The sequence below is a fragment of the Balearica regulorum genome, chromosome 27 (assembly GCF_011004875.1).
Source record: "Balearica regulorum gibbericeps isolate bBalReg1 chromosome 27, bBalReg1.pri, whole genome shotgun sequence".
NCBI classification, from domain to species: domain Eukaryota; kingdom Metazoa; phylum Chordata; class Aves; order Gruiformes; family Gruidae; genus Balearica; species Balearica regulorum.
Window position 1 is genome coordinate 3,424,673 of NC_046210.1, and position 21,169 is coordinate 3,445,841.

Consider the following 21,169-nt stretch of genomic DNA (forward strand, 5'->3'; position numbering starts at 1 on the left):
TAGGTTTCATTAACAGTAAATTTTAATTCGTTTAGAGCAAGGCTCCTCTGGCCAGGCTGCAGCAGTTTGCTCCCATTGCAAGGGCCTGGGGACAGGCACTCCGGGATGCTTTTTGAGAGTTTTTAAGCCCTTGATGGAAGGAGGATGAGCTGCCCTGCATCCTGCAGCTCTTCCCAGGAGCAGTTGTCACCTTCAAAATCCCCGCAATTGGAAATAAATGCAGCTGCTCCCACTTTTGAATGAAAAAATGCAACAAGTGGTTTCAGCATCCCAGTTTAAATTAACCCTCCAGCTTACGCCACGTGAAGACGCCTGCCAGATTTGCTTTACGCGCAGCAGCCATTCCCGAGTGGCAGAGGAAGCCTCTGCAAGGCCAGAGACCGAAGGAGAGTCTTCTGGGCTCCAAGAAGTGTTTTAAACCACAAAACTACCCGTCCATCCTTCACCTGTCCCCCACGGGGAGGGGGACCGGTACCCAGCGCCATGCGGATGTGCCCCCGCCACTGCCCAGCCCCTCCGGGAAGGATGCCAGACTGGCTGGGGATTGCTCTTTTAGCAAACCCCAAATTCATTAGCGCACTTCCCCTCTTCTCCCAGGTTTGCCCTTTAGAGCTCTCAGCAATTTTTGTTGATGAGCATTAACTTCCCCTCCAGCCGACGCTGGGAGTACACCTGATGAACGGCTTTAATGTCACTCACTAATTGCAGAGCCCTCCATCTCGTCCATCTCCAGGAGCTAATGCGCCATTAGCACCAGGACGAGAGCGGGTCCCGCAGCCGGGGGTGCGGAGAGGACCGAGCCCCCCACTCCTCCCCACCGAACCCTCTCCCCCTGCACGACAATCAGCCCACGATGGCCGCGCTCCAAAAACGCCCGGGACGCCGATGAGTGATTTGTAACAACACCCCGTCAGGTACACGAACCTTCCTGTAATTGCCTGTCCTTCTCGGGGCTCTTAAAAGCTTTCCACTGGAAGAGAACAGAGGCTCCTTGTCAGAAACAGGCTATTATACAGATGAAAAGAGCCTCCCCCCACCTCTCTCCGCTGCCTCTTGGGTTGTTGGGTTTTTTTTTTTTTCCTTAATGTTTTATTTTCCGCTCCCCACGCCACGGTTCTCTCCCAAGCTGCGGGTAAGGCTGAGGCACGGCTGAAAGGGCTCCGCTTCGAGACGGTGTGGCTGCTGGGGAGGGTTTTACCAGACGGTTTTAGGAAGCTGGCAGGGCAGTAACCTTCAGCGTGGGACTAAACGCACGTAGGACTGCGCACGGTCGCACAAGACTAGGGATGGGTTTTCAGTGCATGCTTTATAGTGCACATCTATAAGCTGGCATCAATCCTCAAAGGACGTGGAGCAGCGTGGGGTGCGCTGCATCCCCCCACTACCCATGGGCACGATGCCCCAAACCTCCTTGCCACGGCCGAGAGGTTTTTGGGGCAGCCCTGGGTGACCGAGAGCGAACGCACCCATCCGGAGCATCGCCTGGGATCAGAGCCCCGTGGGGCACCCAGCACCCCACCGGCACCAGGGACACTTTTGGGAGCCTCATTTGCAAAAGTCCCTCGTCCCCAGCAGCGTGGGATGACGGAGACTGGAACAGCTTCAAAACAAACCCATCGACGACATTTCAAACAACTCCCTACCCATCTCCTGGAGATCAAACTGCCGGCGCGGAGCAGCGCTGCTGACTCATAACGCTTCATTAGCGATTCACCAGCAATTAATTCATCTCTTGATGATGTTCGGTCACTTTTATACACAGAGAATCTGATTTTCATCTCTCTCACGCTGGCTTTGCATTAGTGCAGCTCTGCTGATTTCAGCGGGACCGGGTTGCTTTGCAAGGGGCCGTCTCAGCACCCTCCGCTCCTGCCAGAAACCAGCTCCTCTAAGCAGAGCAGCATGACAAAAAAAGCCCTGTGTTCAGCCAAGTCTTTGCTATCTCCCTGATTTCCTGCATCTTTCTTTCAAAGAGCTGAGCCTGGTGACTTTGAGGCAGGGAGACGATGCTAGACAGGCTTCTGGTTTGATCCAGCCTGACAATGCTTCCGCTCCGCTGATATTTGTATCAAGTACCACAAGGCAAGGGAAATCAGGATTTTCCTTTTGAATCGGTACTTAGCCTGCTTACAAGGAGCGGTCAGGGTCACCGAACGGGAAAACCATTTCATTCTCCCTAGAAATAGCCCATTACGGTGCCGCTAAGCTGCGGGAGCAGAGGGCAGCGCTGCACAAAAAAGCAGATACACCTCGACTCATTTACCACCCCCAGCCCCACCTTCCCCTTCCAGCAGCCTCTCCAGCTAAGAAAGTGCCTGCAATAAGCTCCGGGGTGCACAATATTCACAGGGAACCCCGATAAAGCAGCGGAGAAATGGAGTGGGGGGACACACAGCCCCAACTGGGGGTGCTGCAGGCTCAGGGCTGCCCCCAGACCAAGGGAGGGGATTTTGGAGAGTCCCCAGCACGACGTGCCTTGCTCCAAGGTTTCACCAACTGTGCTTGAAAACCTGATTTATTTTTTTTTTTGGAGCAGTGGAAGAGGCAGGCAAAGGGGAAGCACAGTCATCTCCAGGCAGCAGAGGGGGAAACTGAGGCATGGAGCAATTCTGTACGTAAATACGCATTTTAAAAGCTTAACTCCATTAAAAATGGATCTTCCTACCAGGCCAGACACCACAGCCCTGCTCGGACACAACTCCTCTTCCACACCAGCGGGAATTTGGCCTGTGAAGAGCCAGCCTGCCACGACCAGCCTGTTAGGGTTTGTAAAACTCTTCTTACAAGATCGGAATTTGGGGCCCAAAAAGACTTGACAATGTCCCTTTATTTCCCCCAGGCACTGAATAGATGTCCTCTTTGATTCAGGGAGAGGATTTTTCTCTCGGCCTGGAATTGCTTGCAGTTTGCCGGTCAATGCTTCCCAAACGCAGCAGCGGGGTTCGCAGGGAAGAGGATTCCCAGGGTGGGCTGGAACCGGGCAGAAAACTCGAGGCGGGAGGATGCTCGCACGTGGGAAACGTGCATCCCACCCAGCTCAGAGGGATGCACCGGCCCTGACCCCCCCAGCCCAGGAGGATGCTCTTTGTACGGGTCAAGGACCAGACCCGCAGCCTCGTTGAGGTTTTCCCTGGATTTGGGTGTTTTACGTCGGACACGGGTCGCGCTCTGCACACCCCTGTGCGAGAGCCACGAGTGCTCCTCGACTCATCCTATCCCCGCCAGCCAGCCCCCATTTCTCTATTTTTGTGCCCTTCTTTTGTTACGCCTTCTTTCTTAACACTCTCCCCCACTTCCCCCCCCCCCCCATATGTTACTTTAGAAGAAGAAAAAGTTGGGATGAGAACCCAAAAGAGAAAAAATACAAGCAGAGCAGGGTGTTTCAGGGGGAAAAAAAAAAAAAACAAACCAGGATTATTTTTAACAGGAATGGAAACAATTACGACCCTAATGGAAAGCTATAATGAAGATTAGCTTGGGCTTTTTTTCTACCAGTAACAGCTTCCATCATGAGGGAGAGAAGCAAAACCAACAAGAAAAGGGCAGATTTTCCCGTACCTTTCATTTGCTGTGATTTTCCTGCAAGGCTCAGCCAGCTCCGCCGGCTCCAGTGAACGTTGCACGCTCCTCCGGAGCGGGGGCACAGTTGGAGGCTCTGCCGCGAGCACCCGCGCGTGCTACAGGCTGGGTGCAAGCAGAGCACCCAGCTTTGCTTTGGGCTGGGTGCAAGGAGAAGACCTGGCAGAGGAGGACAAGGGAGCTGGACTCGTGCACAGACTCCCTTGAACTAGGCAGCCTCAATCAGCTCCCATTCATCCTCTCCCCATGCCCTGGGCTTCCTCTGAAAGCCCTTAATCATTTCTCTTATCTTCTGGATGAAAAGGTGGTGGATAAGGACAGCGGGGTCCCCTCCGCGTGCCGGGAAAGCGCTGGGAAGAGGGGATGGGATGAGCACGGCAAGGATGGGGACACAGGACCAAATTACTCCTTCCCATCGAAATGCCTGGGCTGAAAATAAATTTCTTGCCCCTGAAGATCACCGGGGATGCTAAACCAGAGCCTCAACACCCCCTAAACTGGAATAACCGAGGGTGGCAGCGTGCAATGAGCCCTTGCCCAAATGGGCGCCTCTGGCTCCCCATCCCTTCGGAGCGCACCCTTCCTCTCCTGCCCCTGCCCCCCCAGTTCCTGACCTCCCCGGTCAGCTTCTCTAGCAGTTCAGCATATTTTCAATGTGAAATAAATGTTATTTTCTCGCACGCCGGAGCCCAATTCGTCTTCCTGTCAGGGGAAATCGCAGGGAGAGGGCGAGCAGCGGCAGGCCACTTACTGCTTACACGTCGCAAAAGGGATAACGCTGCTGCTCACACAAATCCTTCCTTCCTTGTTTAATCAAGCTGAAACACGGCTTGTACGGGGTCGGGAAGGAATTTAAAAAAAGGAAAAAAATAGGAGGTGGAAAAGAGTTACCTTGTTCTCCTCTCCAGTCCCTTTTGTTCTGTCCAGAGCTATAAAACCCAGTGTGATTTTTATCTTTTCATAAACTTTTATTGAATCTGATGTTGGTAGGGCCGTGGAGTGCCATCCAATTAAACTTCCCCCTAATCCCACTCTTAACTCCGCAGTACCGATGGGAGATTAAGAACTAATAAAGATGACAAATGAGAGGAGATAAACGGGAGCCGAGAAGGAGGATGGAGGGCAGCAGGGCACCAAAATAGGGCTTTAATTGTGTAAGCCATAACCCCAGTAACTCGAGAAATATGGTTTTCATATAGTGCCGGGCAACTGGAGCCGGGTAAAGCTGATATTAAACACAGCCCGGGCTTCCTCCGCCGCTGCGCAGGTCCGGGGCTGCCCAGGGCTTGCAGACGAGGTGTTCACCCCAAAGTGCTGTGGGTCCTTCGCCTGCCCATCAGCCGGGCTTTAGCAGGCTTGCTGCGGCCACGGTGCGTTTGCAAGGTCGATATTCCTCTGCAGAGCACCCACAGAGTTCCTCTGTATCCAAAAGCGGGTTTTTTTCCCCCCCATCCCGCAGACATTTTTTGCTGCGCGAATCACGTGTGGCATGGGCCAGGGGAAAGTCAAGGAAAAGCCATGGGGGAACCCTCGGTGAAAGGACCCGGTGCTATTTAACTGCCTGATCGGGACTCTCTAGGAGAGACGGATCAAGGTCGGAGTCCCCAAAGCCGTGGCTGTTTCGGATCTGCATCCCTCTGCCGTGGGCCAGCCCTGCCCGCGCTACCCCGGGGGGTTGAACACCCTGTGCTGAGCACGTACCCCGCGAGGGCATCCCGGCGGATCCTCCACTTCAAGACAAAGAAAAATAACTTTGCAGAATATTCCCATGCCCAACCTCCTCACCCACTCGTTTTCTCAGCTCTACATTCATTTTTATATATTTTTCATACCTATATCAAAACAGGTGTAATTAAACTTGCTAAGAGGCCATGCTTCGCTGAGCAATCACCTGGCGCACAAACATGTCTCTGTCAGAGAGGAAAAAAACCACATCTACTTGTACGGGACCTGTGTATCCACCCGCCTGAGGTGGGACCCATGGCCCAAAGCACACCCTCAGCATCTCCCAGAGCAAGCGACCCATCCTCTCTCCATCCTCCCGGAAAGATCATCGCCCTTTTCACCGTCATTCTGCCTAATATACCAACTGGGTGCTGCTACTTTCGCCGTGCAACAGCTTCCCAATAATGCTACACTCTTGCACGGGGGAAAATGAGGCAAATTCCTCCAAAAAATGACGACAGCAGGTTTCCTGGGAACAGTTTCTCTGCAGTCCATGCGTTTTCCTGCCATTTCTTTGAGCAAAACGTAATTGGCCTTGAGCAGGAGCTGCTGCTTTTAATTCATTTACCACTGACTCATGCCTCCCATCCCCAGCACCCTGTTCCAACCGCATGGCGAGCGGCACTCCAACGCACTGGAGCTATTTTGACACACTAAGTAAATATCAATTAATTCGCCTTAAAAAAAAAAAAAGCTTAATTGAAAAAATCCAGGTCCAGATTTGCAGCCCGGCATTTGCCAAAAGAGCCTTGTTTTAAGGCTTGCAGTTCTCAATTGCTGAGGATTTTACAGCTCCCACAAGCAAAAGCTCTCTGGAAAGGAACTGCATGACTCACTCAAGTCATACAAGAGGGAGGGGGAAAAAAAAAAAAAGAAAAAAAGAGGGTAAAATACTCATTTCCAGAAGGGTCTGAGATCCCATCTGCTGGGATAAGGGGGGGGGGGGCACGGGCCAGCCCAGCCGGGCAGTGTGGGACCCCTTGGGCTGCAGGGAAGGGGAGGTGGGTGCGTGGGACAAGCCCCTGCAGAGGGGAGCGGAGCCGGGCACTGGGGATGCGGCAGCGGGAAGATGGAGCTGTGGCGTTTCCCTTCCCCCCCCCCCCCCCCCAAACATCAACCCACAGCCCCCCCAGCTCGAGAGAGGCATCAGCCAAAACGCTGAACCTTGCCCAAATTTCGAGGCAGTCGGTCCTGGCAGAAACCGGGGTGAATATACCATGGCTGCGGATATACCATGGCTGCGGATATACCATGGCTGCGGATATACCATGGCTGCGGATATACCATGGCTGCGGATATACCATGGCTGCGGATATACCATGGCTGCGGCACAGGGCCAGCCTCCCCGGCACACCACCAGCCAGTGGCATCGTTAATGCTTTGTATTTAAGGGGGAAGAAAAAAAAATAATCAATAAATAAAATAAAAATCCCCAGCCCCTGCAGAACGACTTAATTTAGTAAATCACTTTGACTCATGCAATTATTTGCTTTTAAAACACAATTAGCTGACGAGCCTCAGCTTTGTTTTGGGTCTTTTCCTCCGCGCTGGTGCTGTGTAAGGAAGCGAGCGCATCGCTGGCACCGGGTCCCCGGCAGAGAGGGAACACGCGAGTGCCTGGTCCTTGTGCCAGCAGCAGGACCCTGGCTTGTCTGCGCAGGCAGGAGGGCGGCTCTCTGGGAAAGGCACAAAAAGGCCTGTTTGGAGTGTGGTTTTGCTGCTAAAGTTCACCAAAAAAAGAAGAGCTTTGAAGCAGTGGTGGGAAGAGGGAAGGTTGCTTGCCCAAGTCCATGCAACAGCAGTGATAACACTTGAAAAACCTGTTCATCCCAGCATCTTTGCCCTATGCCTACACGGTGGAAAAAATGCCACATTTCCTCAAGTTTTAGCACATTTTCTTTGCAATGAGATGTCCCTGCTGACAGCATACAGCCTGGGCCCTGCCCCAGCTCAACCACTTACCTCCACATTTATTCACAAGCCATCCAAGCACATTGAAAATCCAGGGGTTTGGCTTAAAAGCTGAAATGATTTGCTCGCTGGACCCCTTGGTGACCTGATCCTCACTGAGCATCACCTGCCCCGCAGTGCAATACCCTGAGGAGCAATTTCCCTCCAGACATCCATGGAGACAAGCTTCCTTCAACAGCTTAGTCCTAAGTATTTCTCCCTTTTTTTTTTTTTTTTTTTTAATCCCTCAATACCCAACATGGGACATTTCCTTCTACATTTCCTGGCTGAAAACTGAAATAACATTTCCATCATTTAAGAGAAATTAGCTTTTCCCCCCGCCCCCAGCAGGATTTGTCGCATCCATAAAACCAGAGCGCAAAGACAAGCTCAGGACCGGGGGCAGCTGAGCCCTCAGCTCCTCTCCCTCCTTTGACACCTTCTAATTAGGGTTACCCTTTGCAGCAGCATGAAGCCAGCCTTTTAATTACAAGGGAGAAGGCAGAACGTGTGAGACTCCCTGTATTTTTAGACAGCACGAAAAAATAGATATCCAACACTTTCCCCCTCCCGCCTTCTTCCTCCCTTTCTGCTCTTCACAGCTGCCCTTAGCTGAGAACTTCAGCGCTTACAAGTGAGAAAGGGATGGGGGAAAGGTTAACCAAGCTGTCAGAAAGGGTTGGTTTTTTTTTTTTTCCCCCTCTTCTTAAGATGGCAAAACAGCAAAATGTGTTTACTGTTGGGCGTTGGGTAGCTAACGAGAAGTAGGTACTTCGCCGGCCTGACACTAAGTGCCTTTGACACCGATGACAGCCCTTTGGTAGGAGCAAATTCACCCAATGCCTAAACAGATTATTTCAAGTGTCTGTTGCTGGAGAGCACCACTTTGCAAATATTCTAATGTTTTCAACTGCCTCATTTATCCAGCTCTGTATCCAGGGTATTTTGCATGGTGCGAGCCACGGTAAGGAGAATTAGAACATGAGAGCTTTGATTTCGGATGCTTCCTTGCTGCGCGTTTGTAAAGCGACTGGTGCAATCGGCGCCAGACACCAATTAACAGGTTGTTCCTGGTTTTAAGCAATTCTGCAGCGTTTCTCCCCTTAACCGCAATCACCCTGAGCTCGGTCTCGGGGCGGGCAATAACCAGTGCGAGCTGCAAGCCCGTATCGCAATGCATCGACCCGATGTGCGAACACAAAACCCCCATGGAAGCTGGATGCAGGCAGGGGCTGCTTCCTAATGCAGACCCGCCCCACCCCCTCATTTGGTGGCTTCTCTTCCCACTCCCAGCGGCTTCTCCCCATTTTCCAGTGCCCATGCGGGTGTTTCCCAAGCCCGGGCAGCTATCCCTGCGTGGAGCAGCAAGGAAACACCTCCTGCTTAGGGGGAAACCAGCATTTCCCCCTTCAAAGGCTGGAAGGGAGGTGGAAAAGCTTCACCCGTGCCTTGGGTATCACGCTTGGGGGTTAGAAAAATGTCACGGAGCCGGCAGAGATGATACAAGACAGACCGTGCAAGGCGGCAGCAGAAGAGACACCGACAAAAAAAAAAAACATCTTTACATTGCAAGCAGCATCAATTCACTTCACTATCGCTCACTGACGTCGCTTGGTTTCCACTTCGCTGTTTCTTCTAATATTGCTAAAGGCAATGGCACGGGTGTTCGAAGGAGCCGGAGGAGACAGGGGTGCTGGGGACGGGCTGGTGTTACCCCAAACCCCCACCCCCCCGCTCCCCAACCTGGTGAGCATCACGCCAGCACCCCGGGCTGGCCCGTGGATGGATATTTCTATGCAAAAACATCTGGGAACGGGGACTCTCGCGCAGGGAAACCCAAAGGGGTGCAGGAAAGATGCACAGACAGGTCTTACAAGCGCTGGCAAAAATTCTGCCGAGGAAGGAGCTTAAAGAGCTCAAGCTGCTTAGTTTATGAAAAGGACAACAGAGGTGACTTGATTGCCATGAGTAAGTACCTTCCTGGGAGAAAATAGAGGCTACTAAAGTATCTTTAATCTAGGGAAGAAAGACTTAATAACAGGCAAGAACTGATCGTGCCTGGCTTCAGCTTCCCACTGGAAAAATACGGCACATGTTTTAACAGCAAGGCTGATTAACCATTGGAGTGGACACCAGCAAAAATGATGAATTCTGCAGTTTTTAATGGCTTCAAATCCAGACCAGGTCCCTCTCTGGGTAGGGCTCAGCCCAGCACCCACCTCTGCCTGCTGTGCAAGGGTGACCGGGTGAAAAAGGAAGGCATAGGACACATAAAACAGCCAAAGCAGATTATTCCCAGATTATTTCCCGGTCCCTTCCGAGACTCAAACTCCAACACAATGCACAACACAAACTGCCCCTGCAACGCTCACTCAGGAGTCCTAAAACCCAGCTTCGTTTTGCACCACGTACGGTGGAGATGAAGGATTCACCCCTCCTCCTTCAGGCTGCGGGGATTTCCTCGCATCCTGCCAGCCTGGACCGCCCAGCTCACGGCAGCGTTAATCTGTGCGACCCCCAGGACGGAGAGATACACCCCATACGGAGTCACCACGGCTCGCTCACATCTCACACCTAAATCCACCCCTAAAAGTTTAATGCATTCATCTCACCGTGCTCACGGACACGTTGCAGCATCCCTCATCTGCGGCACGATGCTGGTGGGTGACTCGTGACACCTCGCAGGGATCCGGGGGCTGGTGCGGTCTCTGGGATTCCCAGCGCTCGGGGTTTGCCTGCTGTGCCGATGGGTTTTTGCTCGTAACACACGCGGTGAGACCTTGGTGACTGCGGGGAGCTGAAACCTGGGTTTCCCCTTCCTGCAGCATATGTTTACCACTCTGAATTGGGAAAAATAAAAATAACAAATCTAAACAAACAAGATGGCTCAGAAAGAGAGCAGGTCTACGGAGCCTGGTGTGCTCCCGGCAGAGGAGGGCTGGTGGTCTCCTTGAGAAGGTCCCACCCAGCAGCAGAGACCTGCTCTAAGTGCTCCATCCTGCTTCCCAGCTGGAGCAAGCTGCCAACTCAACCTCTGCAAGAACCACTCACCAAACCAGGGCTCCCCAGCCCTCTTAAATCCCTGCCCTTAGCATCGTTAGCACCCGGTAACGACCTGAACGGCTGTTCTGGGACCGTGCCCAGGGGAAGGCAAGCACACGCGAGTGCAAATCGTGCAACGGTACGGTAATGCCATCGTGCAAAAGCGCAATAATGTGAAGGCTTCCTCCTGCTCAGGCTTTTCAGGAGCACAGGGCAGCTAAAGCAGAAGCCATAAATTGTTCAGCTAAAGGACAAGGAAGTGCCGTAGGAGCCGTTACCCTCTTAGAAGTCAAGCAGCACGGACTAGAATGGGAATTACTTGGGAGTCACGGCAGGGCTGGGCAGGGATTGTTCAGGGCTCGGCAATTCTCTCCGCGTCATCCCCAGGTCATCGATTTACTCGCCGCTTTGCCGGTTATATGGCGCATGGGTGCCGGGGCGGCACCAGCCCCTGGGAAATTCGGGGAGCAGGGAAGGTCCTGTGTGTTTGGAAAAGCAAATTAGCATTAGAGATGGGAAATGGAGCTGGGGATGGGGGTGGAAGGAGCCTGACCCTCCTGCTCTCCCTCTTGCCCAGGTCCTCCCAGGCCACAGCAAGCCAGGATTGGCTCTAAATGATGACTCTGCTCCTTTTTTTTTCCCCCGAGATGTTAAAATCCACGCGCGTCACCAGGCAGCCCACTCCTCGATCCCTGGCCCCGCGTCACGCCTCTTACCAAAGTCCCATTTTTAAAAAGCAAATCGCAGGCACTGCTTCTGCTCTTGTTCCTTGATTTCTGAGCATGTAGGTGGACAAATTTTCCCAGATTTTCCCCGCACCACAGCGGGTGGTGCCAGGGAGGATAAAAAGATAAATATATATAAATATATATACAAGAGCCGGTGAAGTCACTTGGCTCCAGAAGCTCAGGCCTTAAATGCACCGCACCGCAATGTCACCGCGTTTGGTACCAGCCGCGGAGGGCTGGCAGGGATGCTCCGATGGACCCGGTGTCAGCTCTGACGTTTGCAGAGCTGGTTAGACTTTCTAGCAATGAAAAGAGGCAGCTGAGCAGAGTCATTAAAGTTTTGGAAAAGCAGAAACGCAGCCAGACTCGGCGGGGGGGAGCGGGATCGTGGTATTGCACGGGTTTGCAGGTGGCTGGGCTCAGCACGAGCAGAGGGGGACAGAGATGGGGACAGGGATGGGGACGAGGTGTGCATCTCCCTCCTCTCCCCAGGCAGCACCGGCATCCTGGTGAGCTCTGCTCACACCTCGAGGGTGCCGTTAATGTAAGCAGCATCTGGCTGAGCTGAAGTCCTTGGGAAAGAGGCTGCTTCAAGCACATCTGTCCGGGCACGCAGCTTTCCAGGCAGCTGGAAACCAGAGCCTGGCTCTGAGCGCATGGCTGGGAGCTGAGCGCATGGAAAAAAACCTGACCCCGAGGGTGCAGAGGAGGGACAAAACCCTCCGGCTGCTGAGGAAACCCCCTGCACTCGTGTCCTGTCCCCAGAGGAGACACCCCGAGGATGAGGAGGCTGTCTGACATCCCGCATCCCCGGCAGCACCGGCCGAGGAGCGGGAGATGCAAGCGGAGTGCCTCGTCCTGCCCTGCAAGCTCCTAAACACTCTGCCAAACCCGACGACTTTATTCCTAACCCCTGCAATCTGCGTAGGGACAAGCAAGTCAGCCTAAGCTGTGCGCACCGAGCACACTTTTCGCTTTATATTACCCAAAGGAATGAACCGCTATTATGAAATCATTAAATTAATAACTTGGTAATATAGGCAGATATATAAAACAATCTGTTCCTAGAACAAAAGAAATTACTACGTTCCAAACATTCATAATTTAATTTAACAGTGAATTAAAGCGGCATACATAATTTCACCCTCAAAATGTCAATAGCATTATGTAAATAGAGCCCAGCGTGCTCGTGCTGACGGCGTGTGCCGGCAATGCACGCGCGGGAGAAGGTGCCCGTACGCAGGGGAACGTCCTTTAGCACCAACTGCCAATTGACAGGAATAGATTAGCTGCTCGCCTTTTAATTAAGGATGTACTAAACATTCAAAGCACTCGGCAGGCCGAGAAAGGAGAGGAGAAGAGAGAGGCGGCTTGGTTTGTGCCCGGGTAAACAAGGGACCGCGGGTTGGAGGTTGGATGCTCGCAGGGATGCGGATGCAGCCAGCCGGCGGGGATGCTGCGGCTCCCGAGGGCTGCAGGGAGGATCCTGCTCACAACCTCTCGCGGGGGAAACCGAAGCCCCGAGCCCCTCAGACCCCATTTCTGCACCTTTTCTATTCCTGATCTGTCCGTCCAGAGGAAAGGAAAAACTGTAACCAAATCCGGTATTTAAATTAGCCTGACTCCTATCTCGCTGCTTCTTTTTTTAATTTTATTTCCATTCGTGCTACCTAATATTTTTCCCTTTTGTTTGAAATTAATTTGCTATAATTTATGGGAGCGTATTTTGATTGCTTTTGATTAAGTTTAACAAGCAGAAAAAAAGTCTGCCGCATTAGACATCAAAGCAAACAAATCCGTTTTCTAGGCCCGCTTGTGCATAATTAATAAATGCTGTCACTCCTCGTACAGTAAATATATCTATTATGTTACAATAAAATATGTGTTGTAGTGATTAATACATGTAACCAAAATATGTTCTGGGTAAGCTCACAAAAATCTGGGAGCAGAAGTCGCTTGTTTGCATAAGATCTGGGATTTGAGGCAACCGTGAGGTCTTCAGCAAGTGGAAGAAGTTTTCCTTCAGAGAGGAAAGGCAAAGCAGCGCAGCACCTCTGCTGCGATCTTAGCAGCTGAAATTACAGCATCGACAGAAAGTCCCGGTTATTCCTCTTCACTGCAATAACTATTAATTTTTTTATTTTTTTTTGTCTCCTTTTAAGTCGGGCAGGGCAAATTTTCAGGCTGAATTCTGCTCCGACCACCCGCTCCTATGCTCAGCCACAGCCACAATTAGGAAGCAGAAATCCTGGCAAAACCTCCTTTTTTTGGCAAAACCTCCTGTAACCCAGGCTGGGAGCTCACACCAGGGAGCGGATCGTAACCCGGCTTCTCCCTGGAAGAGGCATCGGTAAGGAGGGCGAGAGGGCTCAGGGATGCTCGGGAAGCTGCTTCTCTTAATTGCCCTAATGAGAGCAGAAGTTGCCCTAAACACCAGTTTCAGTCCATCACTCCTAAGAAAATTTGGGGATTGAACCCTTTGCCAGCAGTTAGCTGTCTTTTACCACTAGATTTTAGGGGTGGAGGGAGCAGGAAACAGTAAAGATGTGGGGCAATAAATATGCTAAAACAAAGGCAACTCCTGGAAAAAGAAAAAAATGCCCTGGACAGTTGGTGCCACTTCTAAACACATTAAATATTTATGGACCCTTGCTCATAGCTTCAAATGAGCTGTAAATTGAATGGAGGTTATTTTCTAGGTAATTAAAAACGGAGAGAGAGATGGAGGGGACTGTTTATGGGAAGCCATAAAACCACAGCTACCGAGAGCATTATCACTGCATCCCCCTCTGCTGCATCCCAGGCTGTTGCATCCCACTTCCACTGCGTCCCGCTCCACTGCATCCCACTTCCACAGCGTCCCACTTCCACTGCATCCCCCTCCACTGCATCCCCCTCCACTGCATCCCACTTCCACTGCGTCCCCCTCCACTGCATCCCCCTCCACTGCATCCCACTTCCACTGCGTCCCCCTCCACTGCATCCCCCTCCGCTGCATCCCACTTCCACTGCATCCCACTTCCACTGCATCCCACTTCCACTGCATCCCACTTCCACTGCATCCCACTTCCACTGCATCCCACTTCCACTGCATCCCACTTCCACTGCATCCCACTTCCACTGCATCCCCTTCACGCACAGGGCTGACATTTCAACCCCCCAGCTATTACCTGCCCATGGTCACCCTTCCCCATCCCACATGTAAATTTTGGTGGGACGAGCCAACAAACTGCTCGGGACCACCGCTGTGATTTTCCAAGTGATGCTGGAGCATCCAGAGATGAAAACGCGGGGTTCATCCCATCATGGGGCCACAGGTCTGGATCCTGTCCCGGGGCTCCCAACCTGCCCTGCAACGGCGCTGGGGCAGCAGCAGCCCGTGCCGCACCGGCTGGGGACGAGCTCGCCTCTTCACAAACTCCTTCTAATTCCAGGGTTCAGCAAAAACCAGCAGCCCAGAGATCGTTTTCAATAACAGCCCCCTTCCATCTCTGCACAGAGTCATTAACATCCCGCTCCGCAGCAGGGCTCTAACTCAGCCTGTTATTAATGTCAGTTCCGCTGCAAACCTATTCCTGTGCAAATTAATCCTTCAAGGACCGGAAACCTCCCGGGCCGTGGATGTCTGTGCCCAAGACACGCTCCCTGCACCCCGGCCACCACAGGCGCTCCCCGGTTTGCACTCCCAGCCCCGGTTCCTTGGCAGAAAGTCACCCCGACGGGACAGGAGGGGCTGAACAGGGCAAAGCCGGGCTGGCCGAGGAGGGGGAGCCAGTGGCCACGGACCTGGCTGGCAGCTGCTGTAAGTCAGCGTGACAGCCCTGGCCTCAGGAGCCTGACCTTCCTCCCTGCTCAGCTCTTCTTCCTCCGGGTCACTCCTTTCCCAGCACCTCCCCACCGCCCGCACGCCCCCGGCACATCTGCTGCTGCTGCTGAATCTAGAGGAGCTGCAGATAACTCGGGTTTTCCTTTTTTCTGCTGCTTTTTGCCCCATTTGGCTAGCATTGCTTTTTTTTTTTTTTTTCCCCCATCGCTTTGCTCTGATGCAAGCATAATAAGTCACAGCCCTTCCATCCCTCCCGAGAAAGCCCAGAGCACAGCAGAAACAAAACCAAGTCCCCAGGCTGAGCAGAAGCCGCTTCGTGTCACATTCTCCGGCTGCATCACGCCGGGGTTTGCAAGCGATGCTGGAGGAGGCAGGACAGGGTCCGATCCCCGGAAGCAGGAGCAGGGGAAGGGCCTTAAAGAAGGGATAAGGACCAGATATCCCGATCCTATGACTTCTCCCCAATCAGGGGAAGACCTGGTGGGACCAACTGATCCATCTCAGCATCTTCCTGGAGCTGCCCTGGTCGCTGCTGAGCCGCCCGCAGAGCCTCCATGCATCTCAGTGCAAAGGCAGAGGCAGTGGTCCCTGGCTTCCAGCCCCTCATGGCACACGGACCCCTTGGGGTGCTGGGGGGACCCCAAAGCCCTGCCGAAATCACGCAGAGGCAGGGCTCTCCCTCCTGTGCTTTGCATTTACTTCTCTCTCTAAATAGTTCAGCAGATGGTCCATCCCTTTAAAACAATCCAAGCAATCCCTCTGAGGTCCCGACACCACAGCCTTGCCTTCCAAGAGGTTTTTTTTCCTGGTTTTCAACCCAGCGTCTGCAGGACAGGGTGGTGGGCGAAGGGGAAGCCGTGCATCTCTTCGTGCTTCAGTAGCAGGACAGTAATTTGGGAAGGCAATGGCTTCGCCCCTACGATTGCACGGAGATTGCTCGGGATAAATCGTGGCTGCTGCATCCTTCCAGCCCGGAGGCAGGTCCCTGCGTGGGGGCTGTGGGTGCCCGGCCGGGGGCTGAGGACCCACGCAATGACTTTTTGCCTCTTATTAATGCAGGGAAACAGAGGGGGGGATGAGTGCAATTAGAAAGAAGGAACGAAAAGAGGGAATGGGGGAGAAAGGAGGGAAGGAAGGGAGATTAACAAACAAACAAAAATCCCCAAATCCATCAGAGCGGAGGCTACAAAACAAATTAAAGTTGTTATGGCAACTGGCGTGTGTGGGCAGCAACACACGTCTCCGAACGCACAGAATTAAAACAAGCGTCATGTTCAGCAGCTAATTAAATACCGCTGGCCAAGCCCGCTGCCTCGCGGCACAGCCAGCTCGCCGGGACACCTCCGCACCGCCGGGGCCAGGGTGATGCAGCTGGGCTCTGGCTCACCCTTGGGCGTGCGTGATGGCTTCCAGACACCCGTCCTGCCGGCGTGAGCTGCGGGTTGCTTCCTAAAAAGCTCAGCCCGCATTTGGGTTAGGTAGGGTGAGCAACGTGCACGCACCAAAATCTCCCCGGGTACCCGCTGGGTACCCCCGTGGTGCCCCCCAGCATCGCCCAGGCACAGGGAAGGTTTGGGAGCCACAGCAGACCTGGGTGGGAAATGCCAGGGCTTACCACCGCCACGCCTCCCCCTTCCCCACACGCTTGATTTTCTCCAAAAATGACCACGCAAGGTCACCAAAAGGACCCCGAGGCCGCAGAGCCCGAAGGAAACAGTGAAGCCCTTGTTCCTCCCGTGCCCCCTTGGGGGATCGGCCCCCTCGTCTGCACAACAAGGCGGGGGGCAGATGCTCTGCAAAATGCTGCCTTTATGCCGCGAGGTCTGGGAATGGGGATTTCTGGGGTTGGAGTACCCGGCCTCATTTATCAGCACCCGACCAAAACAGGGCTGCAATCAAAACACCTTAACCAGTTCACTGCCAGCCTGGGGGCTTTCCCTTCCTGGGAGCGCCAGAAAGCGGAGCAGCCCGTGCTCTTCCAAGAAGAGGCGATGGGAAACACGGATGATGCTTTTAGGAGCAGCCGGATTTTGCTCCAGCAAGGTCCACCAACAGCCTCGCCATGCACGCGAGGAGGGTTTGCAATTCGTGCCGCAACCACCTGTGACTTCCCAGCTCTCTACTTAATCCTCCTTGACATCCCAGTTGCTGCAGCTTCTATAATGAATATACAGACAGGGAATTAGAAGAGCCTGCGCTCGGTTTTATTTTACCCACTGAGTCTAATTAACGTATGCAAAGATGCGGCACTTGAGCTGGCATCGAGGAATAATTCACGAGGACACAGGCGGGCAGGAGGGAGCCCGGCAGGCGCTGAGCAGCATCACTCCCGCACGCGCCTTGCCCTGGCTCTGGCCGTAACAGCAAAACCTCGCAGCCACTTACTGCAGAGGCTTCAAATGGTTTTTCCAAATTTTACAGCCCTTTAAAATATACCAGCTAACCCCAGTGAATTCTTTTACTGAACGAGCCTGCCGGTTGTCCCACCTAACACCCCGGGGTAACACGCCATATATCACAGCTGTCAGAGAATTATTACAAGCGCATTTCATAATTTCCTTTATATAACCCCACGTAAAGCCCAGGAGCTTCTTTTCATGTCCGTGCATTTCTTCCCAAGGCCAAAGGTTAAACAAAAGAGCTTTGGCAGTTGTAATTTTTCCTGGTAGAAGACGAGGGGTTTGTTCTCTCAATACAGCCCCCAGAAGGGCAGTTTTACCAGGATTTAAATCTCCTCTTCTCCCACGGAAGGTTTGGAAAGCCTTGCACCCCTCCTCGCCCCTTGCCTCGGCAACAGGGACCCCCAGAGAGCGCTTCCCACCCGTTGCTGTGGCCATGGGTGCCTCCTTTCCCTCTCCCCGGGCACCCAGAGGTCAGGATGACCCCGCAGAGGCGGTGGGATAAGGACGAGCATCTCCCCACCGAGCCACAGCCCAGCGAGAGCCGGGGGGTCCCAGCGCCGTTTTCCCTCTTTCCTGCCGCCCCCCATCCAGGGGCTGGGACACACATCTGCTGCCAGGGAGGAGAAAGTAAAACCATGCTCAGCTTTCCCTTTTTTCCCTGTTTGACCTGCTTTTGCAGGGCTCAGAGCCACCCTCCCAGCACGGACCCCCCCAGACCTTGCTGTTCTTCCCATAAACCACTCCAGCGAATGACAGATCTTCATAGAAAGTTCTTACAAACAATTTTCTAGAAAGTGCTTCCCCCCCCCCCCAAGTTTGATGGTACCTTAGTTTTGTATATTTGTATTTTTGGTACAAATGGAAGCTATTTTTAAAAATGTCTCTGAAAACACTTTTTCTTCTTTTTTTTTTTTCTTCTTTTTTCTTTTAGCGCTCCTACCGGTTGGCATTTCCTGCAAGGAGCGCAGAGAGTTTTTCACTGTTTAAAAAGCCTGCCTGCAGAAAACCGCCTCGAACAGACCTCATGCCAGCGCTCAGCTCGATTTACGGCAGCGAGCGATGGAGCAGAGGTGAGTGCCCCAGGGAGGAAAAGAAAAAAAAAAAACCAAAAAAACCCCAGCAAGCCAGGATGCTGAAGGTGAAATCATTAGTGGGCACAAACTTCCCGTCCCCTCTGCCCCTGCCCTGTCCCCAAGTGTCCCTCGCTGCTCCCCGGGTGTCTGGGGGCACAGAGCATTTGGCTGCTCCTTTGATGGCCGGGAGCAAAGAGCTTGGAAATTTATGCACAACATTAAGCAAGACGCTTTGGTCTCCAACTAGGTTAAATTGCTTTCTATATTTGAATTGCCTGCTAGCTGGTCAGATGTGAGGCACAGCTGCGAAATGGAGACTTCCATCCAGTAAACAGAGGAGGAAATCCTAATGGATTAATCTGTTATAATTAGACGATTTGCTGCGACTCTGACACCGCTCTCGCAGGAGCGCGGGGTGGGAGAGTCGGAGGAGTTGTTGCAAAGGGCGATGCATCGGGTGCTGGGTGCCAGCCCTGGGTGAAAGGCACTGACGCTCACAGATGCAAACTCTTTATTTAAGCTCACCCTGCTCCCCTGAAGCTGCAAACAAACCAGCGCGAACGCTGCATCTCACAGCGGAGTGTTTCTTGTGCTGCTATTCCGAGCAAACTCTGCTTTGCCAGGGCAGCGTTGCCTCCGGGCAAGAGCCATGACGTTTGAACCCTGGCTCTGCCAGGCTTGCTAAGAAACACAGAGCGCTATTTTTCTCCCCCCCGTCTTACCAAGATGCAACGCACAGGAGTGTAAGTGCATGCTGAGCTGTACCCTGGAACTCCAGAGCGAGAATTAAATGCAATTTATTCCCCGAGTCCTTTACCAAAGGAAGGGGAGGCTCTCTCTGGGAAAGCTTTAGCAGTTTTCTTCAATTATTGTTTCATGCAACATAAAAAAAAAAAAAAAAGTGTTTTCAGCACTTTCTCATATCAAGGAAGTAATTGAGTCAAAATGAAGAAGAAATTATCTATGAAGTTAATTATCTAGCAGACATGTTTTACACTCAGTCATTTTTCACTACTAGGCAGTAACTGGAAGCACCGGCATTTTTCTTTCCTGTAATTAATGTACTTGGAATATGTTGGAGAAAGTATCAGGGGTTAGTTTTTGGTTGGAGGCGAGTTATTAGCCGCCCGAGCAGAGAGGGGACGGGAACGCCAGGAAAGCGGAACGAGCCCAGCCGAGGCTTGGACGGCTCCTGCACCCGAGCAGGGGGATGAGATCACCCCAAACCCGGGCTTGGTTTGGGAGCTGCTTGTCAGCAAGCTTCCCCGCACCAGGAAAAAGGAAACCCAGAGCTCCTGCCAGCCTGATGCGGACCGGCGCTTCCACTTCCACAAGCTGAAGCAGCGGTTTGCTTGCTGGCAGCCTGGGCGCGCATCAGAACTGGTCTGTGCTTCCAGCAAGCAGAAGTGGCCGCTGTCATCGGTCCAGAGTTTCCAACCATGTCCCAGAGTACAGAGGACACGAGCAGCCTCATCCACACCTTCCATCCCCGCGGCCAGTTTCCACGGAGGAGATTTTTCCAGCGCTGACGGACCCTTTCGGCCCCATCCCCAGGCAGGGGATGCCCGAGCACAGGCACGGTCCTATCCTGCCGCTGCTGCCCTGATGAGCAAGCGAGGCAGAGCGAGCACCCAGCTCAGAATACGCATTAAATTCCCCTTCCTCCAGCTCTGCCCACCTCTCGACAGCAAAAGCAGAGCAACAACCCCACAGCAGAGCCTTGCGATGCCCCAGGCTCCACGCCGGGCGCAGGAACCCTCAGGAAATACAAAGCGCACCTCTTCAAAGCGGGAAAGCAAACATCAGCGAGGATGCTAGTGAGCTTTGGTGGGGAAGGGGCTCCACGCTGCTCTTCCAAAGCCCCTTTGCTCTTGCAAAGCTGCAGCCAGCAGCCCAAGGGAAGGGAGCCCTCCCCTCTTTTTGGCTGGCTGGGTACCAGCGTGTCGCAGGGGCTGGGGTGGTGCTTTGCTGTGGGAGCACACGGCTCTGAGCGAGTGAAATCTGCTTTAAAATAAAAAAATCACCTTCCACTTCTATAAGGTCTCACAGCAGAGCTGTTCCCTCCATCCACCGCCGGCTCGGAGCCACCAGCTCTGCCCCTGCTCTCTGCCCCGCGACGGGCAGCCTGGGCGACTCTCCCTGTGCCGGGGTCTTGTTCCAGCTGCGGCTTTTCTTTCTGATCCTAAAGCACATCTGGAAATCATCCCTGTGCACAGAGGCTGCTGCACCCCTCGAGCAGCTCTGCGGGCTCCGGAGTTGTTCGTGCCGCAGCTGCACGGCGGCGGGGCGATGCTGCGGGGACCTACCTGGGTGCTTACCTGCACCTTTTCACGCTGGAGCTGGGAGTTTCTTCGCCATCCCTGCTGACATCCCTTTCCTAAAGGAGGAGATTCAAAAAAAAAAAAGAAAAGCCGTGAGCAAGCCAGGAGGATTGCCTACCCCAGAGAGACAGAGCTGTGACCCCTGGCAGCAGCACACGGCTCGTGTCTCCCCCCTGCCTTTCTCCTTGATTTAATTCATTGTTCATTTACTGCGGTAATTATATTAGAAAAGTGTAAGGCAGGACACAGGAGTCCCTTGGAGGCTGCTAATTGTTGCTGGAACGGGGCCATTCGGGCGGTAATTGAGAGAAATGCGGCCGATCCTCCAGCCCGGTTCCCCACGGGGAAATGCTGCAGCTGGGACAACTCGGGGCAAAGCCCCGGGCTCGGCCGTCACCTCCCTAATTGCCTGGTGAGATCAGGGGGGTCACTGAGAGAAACTTTCCTTTTTTTTTTTTACAGGGGAGGTGGTAGAGCTCACTCATGCTGATGAGAAAAATCACATTTTTATACGGATATGTAA